The sequence below is a fragment of the Nelusetta ayraudi genome, unplaced genomic scaffold (genome assembly GCF_046127955.1).
Source record: "Nelusetta ayraudi isolate G7.1 ecotype Tasmania unplaced genomic scaffold, CSIRO-AGI_Nayr_v1 ptg000023l, whole genome shotgun sequence".
Classification (NCBI taxonomy): Eukaryota; Metazoa; Chordata; class Actinopteri; order Tetraodontiformes; family Monacanthidae; genus Nelusetta; species Nelusetta ayraudi.
In genome coordinates this window covers 1,951,270-1,977,500 of record NW_027466073.1, presented here as the reverse complement: position 1 = coordinate 1,977,500, position 26,231 = coordinate 1,951,270, and the positions used below count along the sequence as shown (strand labels likewise).

Below are 26,231 nucleotides of genomic sequence, written 5' to 3'. Positions count from 1 at the left end.
GGTTTCGATTCGATTGGAGCCTCTTGTTTTTTTTGTGTGACGGTTGAAGTGGATGAGCCTCTTCCCTTTCTTTCTTTCTTTCTGTCTTTTGAGGTTGTAAATATTAATAATTATTAAATAATCTCAGTGTTAAAAACGGAAAGTGTGGAGGAGGAAACGCGCTGTGCCCCGTTCTTCTTCTTCTTCTTCTTTTTCTAATCCTCGCTTTTTATTATTATTTATTACAAGTTGATCTTGTCTGACCGTTGTCAAGCACGCAAGCCTCGATCAGCGGCTCGTCTCTTTTAATTCTCAGCAAATGGAAACGATTTTGTCACATTCGTTGCGTTTTGCTTCTACTCTATCTGGTGGTTTGCTGAAGAACTTCAAGTCTTCAAGTCTTGGCCTGTTTTTTTTATTCTTCTTCTGTCCACCACGCAAATAATAAGTCACAATCTGTGTGCTTTTTCCTAGTGGATTTATGAATTTTTTTATTTCATTTTATTTCATTTCAAACTTTTAGTTGAAAGGGACAACCACATGAACAAACATTAGTCCATTAATAATTTTGTAAGTAAGCGAGAGTTTGCGCAACTGCTAATTCACATCTTCTGTCCCTCAGCAGCTCTCACACACAATAACAGTCATTAAAAACAAATAAGTTACAAGAAAAACACAAATGAATACCTATTTTCATTCATGAGTTCATTCATGAATTCAGTGTCAAGCCAAGCCGGCTACACTAGTAAAGTGCAAGGTTAGCAATAGTACTATTGAAAGTGTTTGGTTGGAGTGAAGTACTGTAGTCGTTATTTTCTCAGTTTCTGGTGCTGAGAACATGAAATCTCAGGCTGTCAATATGATTTTTATTCTAGTAGTTTGCCTGAATCTGATTTCCATTCAAAATCAACCAATTAAAAAAATGTGGCAAAAATCCTCATTGCCACCTCAACAACCTCATCGGACGATAGAATCATCAGAAACAATGATTTTCATATTGTCTCTCATTGTTAGGTCTGATTTTACAACACAACACAACATGCATGAGACGCACACTTTGAAGTCTAGTTGTGTGTATCTGCACATTGTGGGCCGTTAAGTCCGAGGAGAAACAACTGTGGACGGGCGGTGAATCAAATTCTGGATGAAAAAGCTTCACTTGTTAAGAAAAAGAAGAAGACATGACAGGAAATCTGTCATCTTGGTTGTGTTGCTCGTAGAAGAAGAGTGAGTCACTGCTGGTCGGCTGTAAATACCAGGTTGTCTTATCTAGTCCAACTACCAGGTTGTCTTATCTAGTCCAACTACCTGGTTGTCTGTCTAGTCCAACTACCTGGTTGTCTATCTAGTCCAACTACCTGGTTCTCCATCTAGTCCAACTACCAGGTTCTCCATCTAGTCCAACTACCAGGTAGTTTCACTGTTGACCCACCAGCAGCACCTCTCCTCCTACCAACCCCCCTTCCTGTGTTTGCACCAACACCTTGTATTTACAACATGTTGGAACAGCCGCTTGGAATGCAGCGACCCTGAGGAAGCTGTTTCTAAACACACACACACACACACACACACACACACACACACACACACACACACACACGCAGAGTTGGATAAACACAACACACGGTTTTAAGCCTTCTGACATGATATTATTTATCCCAAGGGAAAGCCAAAAAAGTGTGTGCGTGTGTGTCAGGGTCTCTGTAATTGTGACAAGCTGTAAATGCCACCAAATGTCAGCCAGATGAGATTATTGGAGATCCAGTTGCGAAACAAAAAGCCTCTGGATTATTAATTTTTCCATCAGTCAGGAGTTATCAAAGTGTCACCCACTAAAACCTGCCCCCTTTCTCTCCCCCCTCCCTCGCTCCTATCCTTATCAGCAGCAGGAGTGACCTTATTGATAATGAAACTCCCCGTGGACTAATTATTAGAGTTGTGTTTTAAAAACTCTTCAAAATCGCTGTGGATATTATGAGCTAACAAACAAAATTTCATGGAAATAATGGACCAACCTCAAACTCCAATTTGAGCACACTCTCGTGGTACCTCGGAACCTCCAAATCTCACTTTGTGGTCACTTTAAGAAACTTTGGGGCCTTTTACCGGAGTCAGATCTTTTTGAAATTGCATGTACATGAAGCAGTATTCAAAAAAATCACGGATACGCTGGAAACGACTGAAAACGATGTAGTACCTATGCCCGGCATGGTGTGGCGCTGCGTTTACTCCCTGAAGGTGGAAGGACAAGAACACCTGAAGCACGCCGTGTTTAAAGAAGTAGGATCTCGCTAAAAACAAGCACCATTGTGAGCAGAAAGAAAGATCGCTGATGAAAAGATGGTGTGGCTAAACAACAGTGTTAAACTTCCTCTTCAAGTTACTTTAGAATACAAAGCCTTGCAAGGTACAAGTTAAGGTTGACTGGGAGTTCACAAACATTTTTGTCATTTAGGTTTCCTGCCTCAATACCCCAGTCCACCGACCCAAAAGAAAAGAAATAAAAAGTAAAAAATTAGGTTTGCAAATCGCTTTCATTGTGTTTATATTATGTTTATTCACTTTGCACACAATTCAGGATCTATCCACAAGCACCGTCTATTATTGTTCACTATTGTTTGTGGTAAGAAGTCTGCTGCCTGATGTGGTTGTGTTTTTTTTTTTTAAATGAATGGTTATCTGCACCTCACAGCTGTTCGGGTTGCAGGGCGGGGAGGGGTTTAGAGCTGTGACATCAGCGTTTCCAAAAACGATCAGTTTCTGCATTTACACGAATCCTGGCAGGCGGCGTTTTCAAAAAAAATCCACCCTGAGGAGCGTTTTCAAAAAAGTGCAGTTTTGGTCTGCGCGGTTTCAGTGAAAACGACCCCCCCTTTTTTTTTTTTTTCCATATTTTGACACACCCCACCGCCGAGGGAGCAGTGAAGCACAGGGAGTCATTGGGTGATCCAAACCTACCCAAAATAAGGGGTGGGCAATGGGAGGGTAGTCTTTGGTATGACCTGAGTGGGTGGGTTCGAACCCATAACCTCCCATTTTCAAGGTGGAACACTGTACCCACCACCGGACCACTGAACTGGTGTCTGTGTCAGAAGTTGCTCCAGACGGTTGAACAAAAAGCCCAGGCCGGTGCCATCTTCAGGATTTGAACCACCCTGTCAAAGAAGGATAAAGTCGCTGCTCCTCCTCATCGATTTGTCGGTAAATATGCAAAATGTTTGCCTCTTGACTTTTGTCAATGACTTGCGTGGATGTGAACAGGCCACAGTTCAAAGTGGGGAAAACAAATGCACAAGTTCTTTCTTTCTTTTTGTGTGTGAAGCCTTTGAATGGAGGAGGAGGAGGAGTAGGAGCAGCAGCAGCATGGCCTTGTTTCCTCGCTCCGCTGCCTTGCTGCCAGCAGCCTTTTGTTGCCCCTCGCCTGGATCTCAACTTGAGATTGATTGGTCCCCAGGCCTTTTTTCCACTTTTCATCCTCGCTCCAACACACACTAGTCAACTCAAACTGGTCGTCTGAAAGGATGGAGGTCTGCAGGCTTCTTTTGTATTACCTCCAGTGTTTCAGTAGCCGGCAAAGCACATTGTCAGAAGCCCCGAAACCTCAAAGCTCAATCAAAATTGAGTGGGAAATGAGAAATGAACGATCTTCAGTAGTTCCTCTGTACAGGATTGTGGCTGTGCGGGGTGGCTGATTTTGGCAGCTGTTTTTATTTCTGTAGGTGGCGTTAGCGGGCCTATTGAGTTCCTTTCTCACAGTCATAAAGTTAAAACCTGTATTCACGTGCGTCTCTAATTTGATGAGATTTGGATGTTTGGGTGGGTCTAAAGTGTGCAGGACGGGGGGCAGAGCATTTTAAAGGGCTCGGACTTTGAAGAGACGTAAAATGAAATTGGGGACTGAAGTGACGCACCGGTGAGTTTTGTTCGTCAAAGTGTTTTCTGAAATATACTGACATTTGAAGATTCAGCTCACAGCTTTAGCGCGAGGGATTGAAAGATCTTATGGATGTAGATATGTGGTGGACTGATTTTTTTTTTTAAGAAGGCCTACGGAGTTCTTGTGGCATAATCGTGACGTTAAGGCTTGCATTAGTGTGTGTCAAATTCAATGACATTTGGAGTATGTTTTGTAGGTCAAAGGTGTGCAGGTCTAGGGCGGCTGATTTTGTGAGTCACAGATAGCAGTTAACATTTAACAACAATAACACACAAACATTATTAGTAAGTATTGCTTATTTTTGAAATAAAGAATTGAAATGGTGCTTGTTAGAACATAAAGCAATTGATTGTCAGTAAAACAATTTGAGTTCAAGAACAAAGAAGAATGTTCCTTTGTGATCGGTCTTCGTCCTTTGCAATTCATTCAACACTTCTATGGGGGACTTTGAGTGCAGTGCGACTTTAAAGGGCCATAAAATGAGTGTGTGTCAGGCAATGGTTTCTGTTCTCTGCTTTTCTTTCCTGTAGGTTGTGCAATGGAGCACAAACAGTTTTCATTTTTGCATTTTTACAATTTTTATCTACCAGTCCCGAACTACTTGCCAATTTTTGTGAGATTCGGAATATGTTTAGGTGGTCAAAGTGAGGTCAAAAGATGCGTAAGGAGAATAATAACCAGGGCCATTTTATTTTTGTGGGTGTTTGTTTGGGGCGCTACAGAGCCGAATTTTGCTATTTTCTCTTTATTTTTTGATTTATCTATTTTTTGTCCCATTCTAACCTGCTTGCCGGTGAGTTTTTGAGTATGTTAAATTAGCGAAGAAAGAATCACCAATTTGCTGGGAATGAAAAGAAACATTACAATTATTTATTATTATTAATTATGTAATAATTATAAACATAAAATTACAATTTTAATATGGATTTGTATGCCCACTTTCATTGTAAACTGATACATTTAAAGACTTTCTCTTGATTCTTGTGTAAATTGTGCTTCCTCCAGGTGTGAGAGAGAAATTATTGTGTGTGTTTGTGTGTGTGCCCTTATTTGGTCTAGGTGGCGGTGGTTAGGCTGGGGGGGAAGCACCCAAAACAGGCCACCCGATACCCTACCGGTGCTTTGTTTGTGTCTTTGGAGGGGATGGAATTGTACCTGCAAGGTAGCGGTGGAGCTAACCTATGATTACTTGATTTGAACCCCTCCCACCACCCAACACACACACATTCCCTTATTGAGACATGTCAGACTTCTGTAGCCCCTCCCTCCCTCCCGCCTCCTGGTCCACCCTCACCCTATAAATCACCTGCCCCCCCGGGCAGTTCTCCTGACGAGAGGGGGTTGGGGGTCGTGTCTGATTTCAGAATACGATGCTCAAAGTGCTTGTAGTCAATCTGAACTATTGATATAATGCCACATAATATATAAAGTACATAAGATACAAAAATACAAGACACAAGCTTCAAAGTACTTGCAATAAATATGAGTGCTACAACAAAGTAGAAACCATTCAAGTGAAGGAAGTTGTGAAAAAGTGACTCTTCCAAAGCCTCTCAAAGTTGCAACAATACACAATACATACACAGATTATTGTTTAGACACTTGGAAGGATGATTTTGAGTTTATATGGATTTTTTTTTTATTATTAAAAGAAAAGTAGCTACCTGAAGTCCTGAAGATAAACTCCTGTAATGCTTGAACAATCAAGTTATTCTGAATATTTGTTTTCCTTTTTTCCCTTCCTTTATTTTTCTTTATTTCATATAAAAGGAGTTATTCTGAGTCTGCCCTCTGTGATTGTGAGTTCCTCAGGGGGTTTTGCAGATGATTGCAGACTGCAATAAACTCTGGTTCTGGGTCCCAGTGGGGGGTCTGCTGCTGCGGAGGACGGAGAGATAAGCAGGTTGGAGACTTGGTGTCTGAGTACAGTGGTCGGGGGGCCGGGCCCAAAGACATTTTGAAGGACACGCGCTTGTAAAGATCCATCGTAACTCAATTCTTCTTCTGAGGCTCTTCAACCTCCAGAGACGTCTGCATCTTCCACATTTCTCTTTGTGTGTGTGTGTGTGTGTGTGTGTGTGTGTGTGTGTGTGTGTGTGTGTGTGTGTGTGTGTGTGTGTGTGTGTGTGTGTGTGTGTGTGTGTGTGTGTGTGTGTAACTAACGTGACTTTAATGGATTTTTGCGGCCGCTCCTCTGTCCCACAGTCGGGGTTTTTAAAGCCATGCATTAAAGATGAGCCGCTTCTCCTCCTGGAAGGTCTGGAACCAGAACAGACAAAGAGAAAACATTAGTCTGCCGTCTGGTTGCCGTCTCTGTGCCTTCAGTGGTCACCAAGAGCGCCACCAACTGGGAGTCTTGTCCACTCCTTATTTTTCCAGCATGTTGTGCAGAGAACAATGGCTGCATGACAGCTCTGGTTCTGTGGCTGGTCGTTGTTTCCTCCCCTTTTTTACATTTCAAGTGGGAAAAAAATTCCAATTGGACTATTGTAGTATTATTATTGTTATTATTATTATTATTATTATTATTATTATTATTATTATTATTATTATTATTATTATTATTGTTGTAGTGTTCTTGTGCAGTGTGTGGAAACTTGAACTAAACACCAAGTGACCCCATGACCTCAGTGAAGAGTCGCAGTAACGTCACTTGTAGTAGTAACTTTTACTGTTACGCTTCTTCACTGACGTGCTGATGAGAACTGCAAATGAAACGGTACAAAATATTCAGTCTGTGTTTTTTTTAACCGTATATACACTCATTCATACCCGACTCTCAACGTGAATTCACATCACTGTTCGTACTTGAAGTAGCAGTTAAACGGCTGCTAGCATGTTGTTTTAGCTTGTAAATTCATCTAAATAAACTATTTTTAAACCACTAATCAAACATAGTTTTTAACAAAACAGTACTCTCTATATTTTTGCGGCGTTGCATCTATGATGTTTCAAAGCGGATGGAGGCGGATTACATTCACAGCACGCACAACACAGTCCATATTTAAAGAATGACAGCTGGGCACAGACACGTGATCCCGGTACCTTTTTTTTTTAATTATTATTTCTTTTTATTGCAACAAAATGATGGTTCCATCTAGCTGTCAGTTTTTAAGAAGTCACTCAGTTGTGAATTGAAAACCAACCCGCTGCTGCACTTGAATGCAAGGGGATATAAATAACCAGCGAGATGGAGACAGCCGGCCTTTCTGCTAATAAGTTGAGGTCACGGTGTGTGTGTGTGTGTGTGTCGTGCTGTTTACTGCTGCTCACAAAGTAAATGGGCCAATGAGCTGTTTCCTGTTGCATGATGCCTCGATTTCCATGGTTGAAAAACTTTTTGGGTGCTTTTTTTCCTTAAACTTCACCAAACTTGGTCTAAATCCACAATGATTGGGGTTTTTCGACATTCAAAGGTCCAAAACTGTAGCAGATGCACATTTTAAGGTGTCAATGTTTCCCATGGTTTAGCGTTTAAATCAATGGCATTGTTTCGCTCTGTGGTCTTTGCCACCCCTTCCTGCTGACCACAGGGGGTCCAACTGGTGGACGAGTGAGGCTCCCAGACCCGCTCTTGACCTGCCACCAGGTGGGGCCCTGTCACCGTACAGAACCTCACCATCAACGATATATCGTCCCAGAAATTATTGCAATAAAGGACGTTATCGTTAATGTCATTTTTGAGTCCCGAGCCAATTGGCTCCTTTTTTTTTAATCTGATGTTGATCCCCGCTGCTGCGTTAAGACAATTCAGTGCAGCACTCGGCCCAACAGCTGAACTGAAGCTGAACTTGATGAAAAGCTCTGTCATCGGCGTACAGTAGAAGCACATGATGTCTCAGTGTCGATTTTCCCTTCCCTTGTTGTTGTACTCCAGACTGGTCTTGGTCTCCACACCACTTTTTAAGGGTCTTGTCTTGGACTTAGAGGCATTTTGACTCGGTCTTGGACTTGGGATTTTTGATCCAGAGACTCGGTGGAGACTCAGCCAGCACTGAAATGACAGATAATAAAGGTCTTGTTTCACCTCCTCATCCCCAGAGCCAAGAACTTTGAAGTCTTTTACCACCATCATGAGTGCATTTTTAGTGTTAAGCTTGGACTCTACAGGTTTTTCCACATTTGGTTCATCCTTGGCATGCCATCATTTTCAGTAAAATTATTCCAAGTTACTTTATTTTGTAATTTTTTGAAACATTAATGTGAAAATGGTTTAAAAAAAAATAGCTGGCAAAGCAGCAAAATTATTAAAAGATACCTTTGCTGAAAATATACAGGTAATTTGCTGTGCTTTTGCTGTGTTTTCTCTTTGAAATATATAGTCTTGACCTTCAAATGTCTTGGTCTTGTCTTGGTCTCGGACTCCAAATGTCTTGGTCTCGATACTCTTTTGTCTTGATCATAATGTCTTGGATGATGATGATGTCTTTGTCTTGGTTGGTGCGGTCTTTACTGCAACACTACTTTCAACTCCCTGAAGCCCTGCGACCGCAGGGACAAGCTGCCTATGTGCTTAACATCCTCCTTGCAGCTGAAGCTGCTGTAATACATATTGTGGCACTTGTGAGATTCAGAAAGGTGTCATCTGAGGGACTTGGCCACATATCCAGTTAAAGAAAGGCAGATTTGTTCTCGCTAAGTTCAGGTTTAGGCTTCATTGTAACTCCAACTTGCTCAGTGGACAATAAAGTCCCTGTTCATGCCGTCTCCGGGCGGGATCTTTTTTTTTCCACATTCTTTACTTTCTTTCTTTTTTTTCTGTTGACAATAGTCCCAAGACCACCAGCGTTCCAGCTCGGAGGACTAGATTGTGGATCGCAACAGCACACAGTCGCATCAAAACTATGCAGTTCAGACTACAGATCAAGAAAATCTCTTGATCCATATAAACTCCTTATTTATGTCGCCTGTTTAAGAATACATTTTTCATAGTGCTGTTAACACTGAAACATGACACAACTCTATAACACGGGTTCAATGGCGCTAGAGTGTCTAGAGTTCTGCATCAAATATCGGCTGCTGCAGCTGTAGTGGGGGTTCCGCTGAGCCTCTGAAGTGTCAAGTGGGACGTGTTTGCAACCATGTGTTAGCAACTGCTGTACAACAGGATTTTACAGTGACCATCTCCAAGTATAACACACACACACACACACACACACACACACACACACACACACACACACACACACACACACACACAGTCTCAGAATTCCTAGGGGCTTGTGTGATCTTCTAGAGTGACTTCTTACTTTTGTCCTTCTGAAGCGTGACTTCACCTCAGGGTGGCGCAGCAGCTGAAACCCTTCACCCCCATACCAACCCCCCTCCAGACCCACCACTAGACTGCCCCGAGCACACGGGTACAAACAGGCTTTGTTTCACCTGCACTTGCCTCACAGGTGGCAGCAGCGTCCATGCAGGTGATTCCGGGTCTGTTTTCATTTCGGCCCACATCAACAGGAGCTCAGTCACCATTGAGTCTCACTCCTTCAGTCTCACTCATTCATCTGCAGCGTTTCCTTTCTTTTCGAGGGACCCTCACCCTCCTGCCACTAGCTCAGCCAACCTTTTGATGAAGGGAGTGTGTGATGGTGCTAGTTGTCGAGGCGGTGAGGCTCTTTATTATCCAAACAGTGAAGGGTTTTGGAGGCCCCCATTGAGGTGTGGAGACGGAATGGTGGGGGGAGGGTGTCTGGGGGGCGGGGGGTGGCACTAAAAGCACTGCACTACCTAATGAACTCGAGTGGCCCATAGAAACCGGCCTTTTTTCTTTTTTTAACTGAAGAAGCCAAGGAGGACAAAGTGTCAAAACAAGGCCGGCCTCCTCATCGCTCGCAGGGGCTAAACGCCGCCTTTTGACTTGGTGGAGTGTGGGCCTGTGAAGAGGAGGCCACCAGGAGAAAGAAGGAGGAGGAGGAGGAGGAGGAGGCGGCAGCAGAATGTGCTCGTTAAAACAACGGCCTCTTAAATCAAGCAGCTCCTCCTACTCCTCAGCTCCTCTGCTCCAATCTCCCCAACCTCCCTTCTTGTGTCTACCTGACTCCCAATTAGACTCTCTCCTGCACAAGGAGTTGAACCCCCCCCCCCGCCCCCCCCAACCAACTTGCATCTCTGTAGCAGTGTTGCCTGCATGAAAGGTCCTAGTATTCAAAGGAGACCGGAAGCGCTGACTGGCATCTTTCAAACCCTCCAGCCACCACTGGGACTTGGTGTCCCCTGGTGTCCCCTTATGTCCACTGGTATCCTCTGAGGTCCACTGGTCCAACTTGATCTACCCTGGTCTTCCCTGATATCCCCTGAGGTCCACTGGTCCATCCTGGTCCACACTGGTGTGGACCTGGTGTCCCCTGTGCTCTCTGCTTTATCCTCTCCTACTCAGTCGTCCTGATTCACTTTTTATCTGTTGTCTCTTTGTCTCCTCACCACCCTCCGCTTTTCTTCACGCCATGACCTCTGGTTTGCTCGGTCGGTGGGTTGGTTGCAGGGCGGTGGCAGGCTCTCGGCAAGGACGAGGCCCATGTGCTCTCGCTAGCTAGCCTCCCCCCCGCTCACTCCCCTCCCTTCCCTCATCTTGTTTAAATGAAAAGCAGAGACAAATATGTCTGTGGTTCAAAGTCCATCCACAGCAATTACAGTGACTGATTAAAGAGTTGGCCTGTGCAGGCAGCTATGTATAATACACACAACTCCCACTCAGTGTTTCATAACGGGACCTACAGAACTGAGTTGAGCGCAACAGTGCCCGATGGCTGCTTGATGGTACAGAGCTTGCGGCCTGGTTCATTTGTTCTAGTACATTAGGCAATGGAGTTTATTTAGAATCACAACATGAAACAGTGAAAACTGTTGATTGAGTTCTGTCTCGCAACCACTGCAATCGATTGTTATTATTATTATGATTATTACTACTCTTTACAAACAAAAGCATTCCTCAGTTGAGCTTTTCAAGTCATAAAAATGTATGACCACACTTTTAATGTTGTTTGTGGCCATTCAGTGTGGTTAATGAATAGTCAGTGTACCTTGTAAATTCACTGTCAGCTCTCAACTGGACTGGCCGAGGTTATAAATGTTGAAATCCTGGTGTTATTTACGTACTAAACACCTTCAGTACACGCTGCATCAAGTGTGAACTCGTCCTGGTTTCTCTCTTGTGAGAGCAGCAACACCAGAGACTTGTTACTCACACAAAGGCTGCAGTGTTTGGTGTTTGGTTGCCCTGTTGGTTCCACTGGGATATTTGATTTATTTTGGGTCCGTCTATTATCATCACTTGTAGAGCTGTGATTACAGCGAAGGGCCATTTCAGATCAGTCAGTATAAACACGAGAAATGCTTTTAAGTTGGAGGCTGTTTGAGAGGCTCTGGATTCCACTGACTTCGTCTTCTCTTCTTGTGGCTGTGATCATGTTTGTCGATGCTTCGGCAAATGTTCCAGAGATTCGAGGCCCGGTTGCTCTGTGTTGCTCTTTTTTTTTAGAAAACAGAAAAACAACCACAAAAATCAAAAACCACCTTTTAACTAATGTTGTACCACCATATCATAGTTAGGATTCCCATCAAGGCCGAACCTTTTTTCACTTGAACGTTTAAATGTACGTCATCGTCCCATTTAAGTAAGATAAACAGAGAAGAACAGTGTGTGTGTCTAATATAGTTAATATAAAGCTTGGGGCAAAACTTTGTGGGGGGATGACAACATAATATTAATGACAACAAAACAAAGAGGAAGAAGGAGAAGAAAGCAGATAAACCACTTGTCATGATGAAAAACTCGAGTGGGCCCGTTTGAATCCTGTTGAGAGTCACCACTAATTGGGTCGGCATGATTTTCCACTTTTGTTGCTTTGTGGTTGATCTTCAGGGCTTCTATTCTGAGAATCCCCTCGTTAAGTTATTGTATTGGCCGTCAAGAGACAGATTAATCTATGTTGGCCAAAGTCCATTGCCATTTTCTTTGTCCTCATTTTTTTACCCAGCCTACATTGTGAAGAAAGATCGCTGCACATCAAAGTCAGTGTTTATAACCGCTGTTAAACTTTAACGGGAAACACTCAAATTCAAATATTTGTTAAAGACAATAATGTTATATTGTACCATCCTCTAAAGTCAGCTATCTGTCATCTGTTAATGGAAATGAGGACGATGCTTTGTTCTGGATCCAGGAAGGCTACTTGCGTTTTTGTCTGACTTTTGAAGGGCCAAAGTTTTCATTGATTTGACCAGAACAGAGAGCTGTTAAAAGGCATTTTGTAGGCATATTGTCCTTACTTAATGTAAGGACAATACCAACAATACTAAGGCCTACCGAAACCTCCACTTGCAAAATGACTTTGGAAATGATGAAGCTGTCAGTTAGCGGCGCTAACTCTTCCTGCGGGCCCCTTTAGATGCTCAGTTGATGACATTGACTTTGGTACCTGGCAGGGCGGCAAGGGTACTTTTTAGGGAGCTGATCCTATAGTATTTGAGCTGAACAATCGCTCAAATATTGAGCTACTGTTTAGCTCCACCCTCCTTTTTTTTGAAAAGGGGTGCGTGAACGTGATGATTGAAGTGACTCTTTTGACTGCTGCTTGACTTTAGCTGATGACTGTATTCAGAAGTTGTTAATCCACGTTCTTATTCAAGCCGATAGAATTTTTTTTCTTTTCTATTCTTTTCTTTTCTTTCCAAGCATACAAAAGAAATGCTATTATGACTCACGGCCCAGGGATTGAAGCAGTGTCTCCCCTTTGTGACACCAATAGTCATAGCAAATCCTTGACAGGTGTGCAAGCTTAACTCCAGTGTCTTTATGCATTTGCCCCACTTAGATTTGTTGAACAGGTGCTGTAGCGCAGTCAAGTTGTTGGGTGCAGTCACAGCCGGCAGTGCGGTGAAATAAAATAGGTTCAGCTGGTTTGTGGCGCCTGCAGTCCTCCAGTCAGATTTGTGCCTTTGGCACGACGCCACAGAACGAGCAGACACACTAACCGGCAGCAGCTAGTGTAACTCCTGTTGTTAGGATGAAATTCTAACATCAAATCTCCAGAGTTACACAAGCGTGCATCATCCTAAAGCTAAAGTTTCTTCTTACTTCAAATCTGAGAGCAGCCCGGCTGAGGCTGGAACCTTGGCGCCCCCTGCCTCTGGGAGTCCAGGTAGTTGGCGTCATCAGGCTGAGTGGTGCCAGCCGTCTTTATAATTGGATTTAGTGTTGGCACCATCGCCACTTGGCCCCTTGGCCGGATACCATTGATTTACGAGGGAGGCTGAATGTGACCGGCTCCAACACGCATTAGGCTGCGCTGAAGGGTTTCAGTTCTTGCTGTTGGCGCCACCTCCAGGACGGAACGTCTGAAAATACTGTGCAATCATCATTTTATTTCTCCTCCTTGTAATTGGCTGAAGCTGACACCAGCCGGCGTTGCTCTGGTGCTGTTGGCTGCTTGAGGATTTGTTTGAAAATCTGGGATTTGTACTATGTATGTACTTTATATTTACCTCTATTCCAGTTGTGTGCGCACTCCAGTGGCTGGGCGTTTATCGGGTGTCATCATTTATTTGCCGTCTGAGCTGGACTGGACCTCACATTGGGAGTGTCTAAGTGCTGGCTGGATGCCAGCTAGTTCTCCCTGGTCTTTTCTCAGTCTTTCTCAAGTGTCGGGTGTCACCACCCTGTTGCTGCTCTTCTTTTTCTTGCCCCGAGGGTTGTTGGGTTGGGTGGCGGCTCCTCCTGGCAGAGAAGTGACACTATGCCCTGAGTGACCCGCCTCATCACGACAGTTCCTTTCTCTTGAAGAAGATGATCCACGGCCTGCCGGGCCAGAAGGAGGTAGAAGTTACAGGCCTCCAGCGCACGCAGACTCCAACTGTCTGACCGCTCAGGCAAAAGAATGCATCTCAACCTTGAACTGCCCTTGACCTCGACTTTGTGTGTTCAGTCAGAGAAGGACTGTGGCTGCAGTACCTGTGATCAGCCTCCTGGATCAGATTACCTATAGAACTAGCCAAGATGAAAAATGTTTTTCTGAGGTTTTCATTGTAGTTGATGTTGTGAAATACCGCAATAAATTAGTAGTTTTTGTTGTAGCCAGCGGTGGCCACCGCAACATACCTCACCCGAAAATGAGACGGTCCTCAAGAAAACCGTCTTACTTGCTATTATATTGTGTTCTTCATGAACACAGAGTGTTGAACTTTGTGAGCTGAGGAGATGCCGACGGCACTATCACATGACCATGTTCACTGACTGTAGATTTTCAAGATTTCCTAATTTGTTTCTTTACAGTACTGAACCCTCAAAGATGCCGAGCATGATATTTTTTCACATGACCGAAGGAGGCTTTGTGATATGACAGAGATGAGACAGCATCTCGTGGTCCTGATCAGTCAGACAGCTCAGGGCTCTTCCATTCTTCCACTCTTTGGCAACTGGAGGCCGGTAATTAATTTGCAATCTGGCAAATTCTGTTTTTTTTTCACACATCTACTTTCAACTACAGCTCTGAGACAAACACATGATGCACCTTGAAGCCAGTCCAATTTGGTTTCACTTAAGAAGCCCATACTTAAAAACACAGTCAATCCCTCTGTGTCCTGAGTTCACACTGGGAATGTTCATAACATCTTTGTGCTGCTCTCACAGAAAGAAGCTGTTTTGAACGTCCTCACTGATTCATCTTCATCATACATTGCCCTGTTCACTGTGTTGACAACATCCGTGCAGCTGGAAGAGAGAAGCACGAGAAGCACATCTTAACTAGCGAGACTCGGCTCTGGAGGGGTGGGGGGAGAGCGGGTGCTGAGTGAGTGTTGGGAGGGAACTTCAAAGGGAAAAGATTCTAAAAATATACCCCTCCCATTTTTGGCTCCACTTGTGCATCTATATCTCACTGTGTGGCCTTCGTGAGATAATGCTGATGATCCGATGGCTCAGCTGAGAGCTTCCTGACACACAGTCCCGTCGCTCAAAGCCATTTGGCACAAATGTTGGATTTTAGTATCGAATTCTAAATAACCTCCTCATCGAATTGTCAAAGTAAATTACTACATTGGCAGTATGAGAGTGTATTCCTTACTTTACCATGTTGCAAGCTGTGGGACCTGAACACAAGGCTTGGTGTCTTCATCACTCCTGGAAGTCTATTGTTGTACAGCTGCAACATAGCGACTCACAGTGAGATTGTTTGGTGCTCAGAAAAGCGTGAATTTAGCCAGGCCTGATCAGAATTTCCCAACACTGTTTGCGGTGTGTTACTCTTCAAGATGCACTAGATGGCACAACGAAGAGTAGCTGGCGTTTGATGAAACAATACCAGTTAAAAACAATCATCACATTTTCTGACTTATCCTGGCTGCCTCGTCCTTGGTGTGTCATTGACTGTGAGGGACATAGTTTGCAGAACAGTACAAAACATGGGTATTCTATAAGTGCATAACAGAATCTTCTAGCAGAGCAGCACCTTAGCAAGAGAGCAGCAGAAGCATTGGGCACAGTTGTTGGCCTGATTCCTCTGAGAGCTTTTAAAATCTCACCACTGTTGAACAAACCTGCTTTTTTTGTCAACTTCATCATTTTGGCTCAGAGAAGCAAATCAAAACTCACGACTCTGTCCAATACCGAGATTTGGGACTCTTTAGGTGGCCCCAGAGTCGGCGCGCTAACCTGGTGAGCTGTGGAGACTCAAAGCAGAAACACAGCAAGTGGTGCCAGTAGGCAGCCTCCAATTTTGAACAACCAACTGACCGCCTGACTAACTGACCAACTAACCAACAGGCATACTAACCGAATGACCAACGACTGATTAACCAACCAATTGACCCTCAAAGCTGGTCTGCCAGTTCCTCTGTGATCGGTGAGGGTGACTTTAGATGCTGTGATCCTGTCCTGCTTCTCTTGGTCCGTCCGATGAAGCAGCTGGCCGTGGAGTTCAGAGACCTCTTTGGAGGTCGACCCCTTCAAAACCCCGGGCCGGGCCTGGACACAGTTGTGGCCATTGTCTTGCTAGTTAATGATTCTGCCCCCAAAAACATTTGTGTCCTCAGACTCCCTAAGTTCCGCTTTACACAGTCAGGAAATGGCTGCCACAAAGTGGGTATCTCTTCTAGGTCACTGGACCTGGATCCAGGGGTCACGGTAGGGGTTGAAGCAGCTGAGAGCTGGATGAGGACGACATGTCTTTAGACGAAGGAACCCGACGGTCGAATTTGTGGTTGTGCTTATAGAGACATAAATGCTGCTTGTTTGAGAGAATGTTGTGACCTGCCTCCTGTTGTTAATGACCTTTTACCTCGCTGATGTTCCTTTTTATACCTTCCTATGTTGTTGTCTTCTTACTCTTCTATGTTTTATTGCACCATACTTTTTCTTTTCTGCACTCTCTTCTCTGCTCCGCCTCATTGCTTAGCAACAATGACGGCTGTGACAGATCCGAGCTTTGGCTCACACAGTATCCCATCTGACTTCAACAGCGTATCGCCTCTTCCACACACACACACACACACACACACATACACACACACACACACACACACACACACACACACACAGGGCTCCCTGGTCTCTCTGACAGTCCAGCTGGATGGAACTCTTGTGTTCCTCCTCCCCTGAGGGGGGCTTTGATCCTTTTGCCCTTCATCCCCCCAAATCAGAGCTGGCTCTGCCAGGGTGGGGGTGGTGGGTTGCTGACTCACTGCCTCATTTAGCCCTCCCGCATATCCCCCCATGCATGTTGAGGGGAGGGTCCAAAGAGGCCAAAGTGTCAAGGAATACCGCAATACCCTTACTTGTTGTTTTGTGGCTGCATAGCTAACAGGCTGCTAGCTGCTAGGAGGTTGTCACACCCGAGGAGGGCTGAGGCCCCCTGCCATCCCGCTACCCCCTGAGCCAACACTGCTGTCTTGCGCTCTGGAGTGAAGAGCCATTGTCTCTAAGCCTTTGCTTGTCTCTGGGGAGCCAGAGGAAAAGGCTGAGTCTCCGCTCGGCTCCACCCCCCAGCTACCCTCCCATGGTACCCCGTGATCCCGGCCCCATTTTTTAAGGCTTTTAAAACTGACCCGTCAGCCTCTTGCTCTTCCACAAAGTCAATGCAGCCCGACCCCCTCAAAGACTTGTTCTCATCAGCCTTCTGTTTGAACATACCCACCAAAAGCAGCCTTGTGCTGCCCTTTGTGAGCTCATAAATAAGATCAGAGTTAAAGTCCTCGTGCTCTTGTGTGCAGAGACGGGGGCCCTGTGGACCAGGAGGACTAATGCTGCTTGGCAGGCCTATTGATTTGAAAGCTCAAAAAAAAAGGCCTATTGATTTGAAAGGTTGAGTGGCCCAGATGCCTCCTCGCCCACAACCTGGATCTACTTGCACACATTTAGAAAATCCTTTCACTGAAATCACACTGTTGACTCTTTTTTTTTTTTTTAAGTGAAAGCCCTCTAAGTGCTTTGGACAGATGCTGAGTTTACTGTTTTTTGAATGTGACTCTGGACAAACTACGTCCATGTCCAAGTGCCAAGGAAACTGCTTCTGCTCTCCATTTTAGTCCACATTTATTGCAGAAAATGAATACAAATCTGCTCCAACAAAAGCTCAATACTTAAAAAACAGTGACAGCTACATTCATGCTTGTCTAAATTTTGCAGTCCCAGTAAATCCATCTCAGGTCTGAACCGTTTACCTGCAAACTGATAAAATGCTTCTTCAAGGAGCTCTGTGCCACGTTCCATCTTGTTGTTGATGCTTGTAATGTATTTGACAGATTTCCCACAATCCCCTGTGGCCCAGGAGTAGCTCCCATGATACCCTACAGGGATCTGTGGCTAGTGAACAAAAGGCCCCAGGAACCCTGGATCAGTGACAGAACACCACGTAACTCTGTCTCTCTCGCTGCAGTCCTTCTTTATCTCCATCTTTCTTTCTTGTTCTGCTGCGATCGATCTCGTAGCCCGAGAAAACAGTCTGCTGAAATTCATTGTGTGTTCCGTCAAAAGAAGGGTTTGTTCACCATTATACTGTTGGGAAACTGCACAAAACTGGACTTTTCATTAACTCTGCCCTCAGACCAAGTGGAGAATCACCAGAACTTCTTCAAGGACTCGGATTCTAAATGTTCAAGCATCAGCTTGACTTTATCCAGACTCCTGCTCTTGTTCAGCTGTGAACTTTGAACTCTACAAACAGGTCTACAAACATGCTGCAGGTTTTGGTGTAATTCACAGTTTGGCCGTCCAAAAACTTTGTGATTACCTTTTTAAGCGTCTTAGACCATGTTTTTCAGCTTCACATATGCAAGAACCCAAAAGGTCCAAGATTGAATAACATTATTTGTCACTCATGATCAGGAAGTCCCATGTTGGATCTGATCTCACAGTTCCTGTGGACCAAACAAAGGAGCAACAGCAGCAACTCTGATGTTGGTCTAAATTGTGTGTGTGTGTGTGTGTGTGTGTGTGTGTGTGTGTGTGTGTGTGTGTGTGTGTGTGTGTGTGTGTGTGTGTGTGTGTGTGTGTGTGTGTGTGTGTGTACAAGTGATGGTGGTGGCGGCCAGATAAGATGGATGTTGTTGATTCAGTTCCAGTTCAGTGGTGGCCCCATGGTGGCGCCCTCCTAGGGCGTGTTTACAGTGCCTCGCCTCACCTCGCCTCGCCACGGTACGCCACGCCTCGGTACGATTGTGTTTTCATTGGCTCTGTGATCACGAGACCATGGGCGGAGTTGACGCGGTAAACCGGGACAATGTTTTTTTGTCAGCATCATTTCTGTGCGACAGCGCAGCAATGGACAAAGTAGAGGTTGTTTCATACCTGCTGCTCGGTCTGTGGTTGCTTTTCTGTTAAAGAAAGAACAGTTTTCCTCACTGAAGTCACAGTTGATCATTTATGCAGGCAAGATTTATAATTTATTGTTTCGTTTTCTAGGATAGCAAATGTGTACTTCAACCTTTATATTTTCACCAAAAGTAAACACGAGACAGATATAATGGGAAAAAATAGCATTTATTAAAGAATAGAAAAACCGACTGTAAACACTCCCAAAACAGAGCCTCCTACTTATTTGAAATAGCCTGTATGAGCTGCCCTCGCAAGCCAAGGACGGCTTTGTTAAATGCCTCGGTGCTCGAGGCTTCCTCGCGGCGAAGAGCCACGTCCTCTCGACTAATCTGTATTTCCTCTCGTCTCAAGGCCTCTTCGGATTCCCTAGCTTGCCACGCCTCACGCAGGAGCAACTGGATTTGTTCCGAGCGCTGCGTCATTTGCCGCCCGTCGTTCTCGCGAATATGGTTGAACACACTCGCGACGTCGAGGGCATTCCCGGTTCGCCTGCCCCTCCCCAAAAGAAAAGAAAGCATGTATTGAATGAAATAGCTTCGTTCAAAAAATGTATACACATATAAATGTATTCGTACAACATCAATAATAGCTACTTGTATTCACGGTCAAATGTACCTGACGCGGAGCGCTGCGAAGGAGTTGCCGTCGATGTTCGCTCCGACAGGGGACATCGACGAGGACACTGAGCCAATCAGTACCTGCTCGTCGCTACGTCTCCACTAAACTCGCTTCGACTCACTTGGCCGCTCAATGATAGAGGTACCAAAATGGCGCCCCCTACAACCGTGTAGCGGCCAGTGCAAACACCCTAACACCGTACTGAGGCGAGGCAAGGCGAGGTGAGCCACTGAACACACGCCATTAGCGCAGGGGTGGGGCAGCATGGGGGGGTGAGTGAGGGAGTGATCACTTTCGTCCTCAGTAGTTAAAGGGGGGTCAGTAGTTAAAGATCTATCTTTGAGAGAAGAGGGCAAGTCTTCTTCTTCTCCTCTTAATGAGCTTCACACGTCTTATTTCGCTTTTCTAAGAAGAAGAATGCTGCCTTCAGCCCTGCTCTCCTCAAGTCCCGCCTTCTGAAGCAGATGATGAAGCATCTTCATTGCAGGTCATCATTGCAGGTTTTCTTCCTCCAGGCAGTCTGGAGGTCAGAGGTCAGCGATTGACTCTACAGTCACACAAAAAGACCTCTGTTGCTCCTGTGTCCTCATCAACGGGTCGCTTGCTGATAGCTGTCACTGAAGGAAATATGTTACTGCTGTTGCTGCTGCTGCTGCTGTTACTGTTGCTGCTACTGCTGCTCTTCATACTGCAGCTGCCCCCGGCCCCACCACTCCACTGGTTTGTAGGATGGCGAGGGCGGCTGTTTGCAGGAGAAGAAAGGGGAATGGCGGCCTTGTTCCTCTCCTTCCCAGGTTTCTCCTGCTGCCTTGAGTCTTTCCCCACACTATCCCTGCACGAAGGAACTCCAGTCAATCATGTTCAGTTTTTAAGGTTCAGAATTTCATACATAAACCATAAACCTTAAAAACTGATCAGAGAAAATTATTTTCCACTGGGCCAAGAGAAACGAAAAGGAAGGGGAAAGATTTAGATTTTGTTTGGAAAAAACTAAAGATTGAATATTTTTGATCTTTTATTTATTTTTCATTGGTTGCTCTGACATGTTTGTGTGTGTGTACAATGTGTGCGAGTGTGTGTGTGTGTGTGTACTTGGCCTCTTTGTTTAATTTGTGCAGATCAAAGCTTCCACCGTCGTCTCTTATCATCATCATCATTATTAATTTCAACCTTTGAAAATCCTTCAATTCAACCGCAGTTTGCTGTGTCATCAAGTTGCTGACGAGCAACTTAGATAATCGAAATCAATCTTTTGTTTTTATTGCAGCTGATTTGAAGAGGGAGGACATTTATTTCTATTTCTACTTTTATTCTTTTTTTTGTCAGAAAGCTCAGCACCCCAACAGGAGGAAAAAGTAATTGGTTGTCAGATTCATTTGAAAAATGTGTTTTTTTTTTTTGCTGAATAGTTTCACGTCCTTGATGTGAAAGACGAGCAGAAAAAAAATGTGAGGCGCAAAAGAAATCCATTAACATAGTTTCAATTCCAGGAAGTGAAGAAGTCGCCTTGCAGCCTCGTCACACACATTCCAACATGCAACATTCATAGCGGCGTGAGGAGATGTGGGGGGGCGGGGTGCACCGCCATCTTGGAGCTTTTATTTCTTGTTTCTTTTATGAAGTGAATCCACGTTTCCCCTGTTAGTGTGTATGTGTTCTCGGTTAGCAGCCATGCAGCCTGCGGGCACCTGAGCAGCAGGTCTGAGCAGGTCCACCTCCAAACCTCAAGTACCTCCTTTTCCTGCTGCTGCTCCTTCCCCTCCTGCTGCTCCTCCTCCTTCTCCTTCTTGTCCTCCTCCTGCTGCTGTTGCTCCTCCTTCTTCATCTCCTCCTCATCCTCTTCCTGCTCCCATTTCTCTTCCTCGTTCTCCTCCTCCTGCTTTTTCATTAATGGCAAAAAAGCTTGAGGAAAGGAGTTGCATCAGTACGTTTACCAGAGTATTTTTACGCAAGTATCTGTACTTTGACTTACATGTAGAGAGTGTTAGTGTTTTTGCTGCCTCTGGGAAAACAGCCAGATGCTCTGATTGGTGTTGTCAATGATGCTGCTGTCACAAGCTAACAGAAAAGCTAACTCACAAGCTAACACATGTTCGAGCTAACGCAGCTACGAGGAAACATAGCTATGAGCCAACTTAACTACGAGCTAAGAGAACCACTCATGAAGATTGATGTCTTCATCTTGTCTGGGACGCCTGGAGGCAAATCAAACCTTATGAAGCTTTGCTCTGATTGGCCACTTTTATGAGATGCTTGAAACAACGTAAGGCGGAGCTGTTCATATCATCAAAAACAATAATAAACACACACACACACACACACTAGCTGTTATAGCCAGAAGAATCAGGTTATCTTCTTATTTTGCTTGATTATTGCGATGTCCCAAATGAAATTTTGACGAGCTGCTGCTGCTGTTCCATTAGCGCTGCTCATAACCCTGCAATTGCAATTATCGCCCAGGGGGAAAGAGGCTGCATAAAGTGGGTCTGGGTTCCAGGAGGGGGTGGTGAGGGGCGGGGAGTCTAGCGAATACGGTAAAACACTTATTTATATCTCAATATTATATACATAATTTATAACTTATCAATCAATCAATCAATCCATCAACTTTTATTTGTACAGGGCTAAATCACATTCAAAGACGTCTCAAAGCGCTTTGTCCAATTTGGCCCCCAGAGCGAGCAAAGTGCGACAGTGGCCAGGAAAAACTCCCCTGTGGGAAGAAACCTAGAGCAGAGCCAGTCTCCAGAGGGCCGTCATCTGCCTATGACCAGTTGGGTTGATTATTATAAAATAATCCAACTGTCCACAGGATGTAAATATTATTTCCTTTCTTCCTCTATAAATATTTTATTTAATTTTTAAAAAATTTGAATTAAAAATTATTTTAATAAATGAATTCTTCATTTTTTGAATTTATATTTTTCATTCATAATTTCCCCTCTTGCACTATATTGTTGCTGTATTGATGCAAATTTCCCCAATGTGGGATTAATAAAGGCCTCTATTCTATTATGTCCTATTCTATTGTGTTCTATTAAATTCTATTCTATTCTTAATATCTTTCTGTGGTGTTTAGCTTCAACCTCCAACAGCAGCAAGAAAATGTGGCTAATCATTCGGAAGCGTTGTGGTTGTTGTGGTGAAAAAATTTCCTCCGATGGTGTGTTTTCTTCCTCTGCTGCTCCGTCCCCACTGTTGTTTGCAGGTCTTGACAGTGACGGTCGTCCTCGGCGCAGCAGATAATGGACCATGTGCACCATAGCAACACAAAGCAACCAGAGAGTGAGCCTATAATTAGCCAAAGTGAAGCTGTACTTCTCCATCCTACACACACACACACACACACACACACACACACACGCACAGTGGAGATTTGGGAAAAAAAAGTAGTGGGAGGTTTTTTGCTTTGCCTCTTAAAAAACGAGTTTGAGAGCTGCACATTTTCTCTTCCATTCAAAGAGGAAATTCTTAAAAAATAAAATTGTTGTTAAATGAGATTCAGGGTTGAGACGATATAGCCAGTAGAGCTCCTTCTGCTTTTTCTTTTCTAATTTCTTCATAAATGATAATTAACTAATAAGTAATGATTTTGGTTTGAGAGAAGAGCAGGAAGTTTGTAAAAAAAAAAAGGAAAAAGCTTTGTTTTTCCTCTGTAAAATGCCGATGGCTGACTGAGCTGGTTCCGACTCTGCAGGTGCTTCTCATTTCCAAAAGCATTTCCGAACTCGGCCACTAGGTTTCTCTCTGCTCTCCTCTCCTTCCTCAAACAGCAACTCGGTCTTGATTCCCGCAGACTTGTTCCAACATGACTCAAACTCTTAACTTTTTTTTCTTACCTGTTTGTTGTCGTTTTCTAATTTCCGGCCTCACCTTTGGTTGATTGGTGGTCGGTATGGAAGTGTCTGGGTGGCGGAGCTGCTATTGATGTGAGCTCGCAAAGATTTATGGTGGATTGTCCAGGAACGGAAAATAACATTGTCTGAGTGGAGGACGGGGGCTGGCAGGAGGTGCGCTGTGGTCCCCCTTGTCGGCCGTTCTGGAAACTCTGTGACTGTATTGTCAGCGTTTGACAGGTGAAATAGTGTGGGAACCGCAGGGAGCGGCGCTTTAAAATGGTTTTTGTGTGGCTGCTGGAGGACGTGGAGGATGTGGAGGTGCCTCGCTGAATGCTCAATAGCTTTGTAGGAGCCCCGGGTGAATGGTGGAGGTGGGGGGCCGGGGGAGGCCTCCCAGCAGAAGCCGTAAGGTTCCTCCAGAGGCTTCATCATCGGGACCCTTCCCCCTTTACAGAAAGCCTTTCTTCTCCAAACTAATCAACTTAACACTAGTTTGGCCCGACACGTTTTTTGCTGCTAAAGCTGACGGCAGAGTTCCCGCAGTCATGGAAAACCTGGAAAATCCTTGGAATTTTGTCAAATCATTGAAAGTTTTGAAAACTCATGAAATTTGACCGGGACCCTGACTAACTAGTAGGATTAGTTTGTTGTTTAATTTGTTTGTTGTTCCACTCCAACGAGGGCTAAGCTGGAGTTCCGCGTGTCTACAACAATGTTACAGAATTAGCCTAGCCGACTTGGGAAATCAGAAGGTGGTCGGGTGGGATGAAGTGGGCGTGTCCTGGGTAAGCAAACCTTCCAGGAAGTAGCCAAGACTGGAGGAGTTGAACCAGCAACCAATGGTGCAGATCTTCAGCTTTTAGACGAGTGTGAAAAAGAAAGATGAGTTACCAGCACTGCTGGGAATGCTGGGAAATAAACCCCTGGCTTTGGGAAACGGTGGTTGAAGTGGGCAAAAGCCATGGAGGGACTGTTGGGAGCCAGACCCCCGACAGCCCAGGACCCCCGTCAGTCCCGGACCCCCAACACTGCCGGACCCCTGACACGTTCAGACCCCCGTCTCTCCGGGTCCCCCTGACACTCCAGGATCTCTGACAGTCCAGGACCCCCAACACTCCCGGACCCACACAGCCCTGGACCCCTCATTGTCTGAACTTCCCTGTGGAGGCCGAGCAGACACTGAGGTTCACACGCCACTAGGAGGCGCCCTGCGGCGCGTCCCTGAAGGGGGTCGCTGCCACCACCGCCGGCCGGGACAAATGACCGTGAAAGGAGGCTCTGTCGACGTCTTCTCCTCTTTCTTCTCCTCTTTCTTCCTCTTCTACTTCTTCTTCTTGTTCTTCTGAGAGAAGGACTCACACTGAGGGAAAGAATTCCAGGCCAACCGCAGCCCCCTCCCACCTCCTCTGGAATGTGTGTGTGTGTGTGTGTGCGGTGTGTGTGTGTGTGTGAGAGTGGTGTGTGTGTGTGCGCGGTGTGTGTGTGTACATGTGTGAGTGAGAGTGTGGTTGGGGGTGTTGAGCTTTCACCACATTGAGATTTCACACCTTGTGGATAAAAAAGAGATGTGAAATGAAAAAATAAAATTACAATAAAGAAAAGTTTTATATATTTACAATATGTTACTGTATACCGTTTTACTACTATTTTTTTTTCTACTTTTGTCCGTTCTTACTGTGATGTGCATGTGACCAGTTAATGTTGGTGACTAGGGGTGAAAATCTTTAGACACATCATGATTCGATTCTGATTACGATTCAGGGGCCACTATTCTATTATAAAACGATTATTGATGCATCTTTAATTTACGCACTTTTTCACATTTTTGCAGCAATTTTTTAAAGCAGTGCGTTTGACATAAAAACAAGAGTTGATTTCATTTTTGTTATATTTTATTTAAATAGTGCCAAGTGTACATGGCGTGTTGAAACTTTGTTGTACAGACCCAAAAGTAATAGGTAGGCTGAATCACCAAAGTAAAATGTGTCCTTTATACACATTTATGAAAAAATGTAACCAAAATTTGTGCAGTATAGTATTCAATATGCTCAGATGCTAGTGTGCTGCGTTGTGCAGTGACGATATTCCCTGCCGTCGAAAAAACCTGTTCTCGCTCACTCGGTCGTAGAGAGTGTGGATTGCCGTGTCGGTGGAATAGCGTCGGGATGGGATGGTGTATTCTGGGCTCCAGGGTACGCAGCAGTGCTCGAATCCCCGACGTCTGCTTTCAAATTAGATGGAGCAGATCTGATCTCGCGGCGGTGTGGGTAGCGTTCGGTCATGCTTGTTTACGCCTGTGCGCTGCATGCCGCGCATGTCTACTCCAGGTGCGCTCCCAATATTGTCCTGGAGGAGACGCGTACCACGCTTCAGTTCCACATTTTAGAACCGTCTGTATTTAAATAATCGAAATGTGGACGTCGATCGATGTGAATCGATTCAGAATCGTTCACGTCCAAATCGTGATTAATCTAAGAATCGGAAATTTCCCCCACCCTTTGTTGAAAGTTATGAATTGAATTGAACTCAATTGAATTGAACTGTAATTAGGGCTGCAACTAGCAATTATTTTTGTTGCTGACAAATCTATCAATTATTTTTTTGATTCGTCATAATAATCTTGTTTATTTTTCACCTCCTATGTTGGACGTCTGTTTAGCTTTTAACTTGCTTAAATTTTCACATTTGTGTTCCATTGTTCACACGTGAGCTGCAAGTGGAGAATCCCCTGAAGCAGTGGTGGTGAGGCTTTGAGCTTGAACCTGTGTGTGAAAACTCGTCAACTGTGGACGTATTTCCCTGTCGATCTCCGGGTCAACCAGCTCAAAGAACTCCTTGGTGGATTTTGTTTGGCTTGTGAAGGAAGACTAATCCAATAAAACTTGACATTATCTGGCTCGAGGTCTATTTTGTTGAGGATGAGCTCCGCCATCTCCACTGCCAAAACTGCCCAACGTAATTCCAGCCGGGGAACAGTAGGCTCGGACAGATGAGCCAACTTTGCCTTCCCCATAATGAAGCCCACACGGATCTGCCCATCTCCATCCAT

At 44.7% G+C, this 26,231-nt stretch overlaps 1 protein-coding gene and 1 long non-coding RNA gene across 3 annotated transcripts in view; both read left to right on the top strand.

The window, feature by feature from the left end:
* Positions 1-26,231, top strand: part of LOC142889659 (uncharacterized) — a 250,072-nt gene that overhangs the window by 5,107 nt on the left and 218,734 nt on the right. The window lies entirely within an intron of this gene.
* Positions 1-26,231, top strand: part of lrp4 (low density lipoprotein receptor-related protein 4) — a 94,366-nt gene that overhangs the window by 653 nt on the left and 67,482 nt on the right. The gene's annotated exons all lie outside the window — the stretch shown is intronic.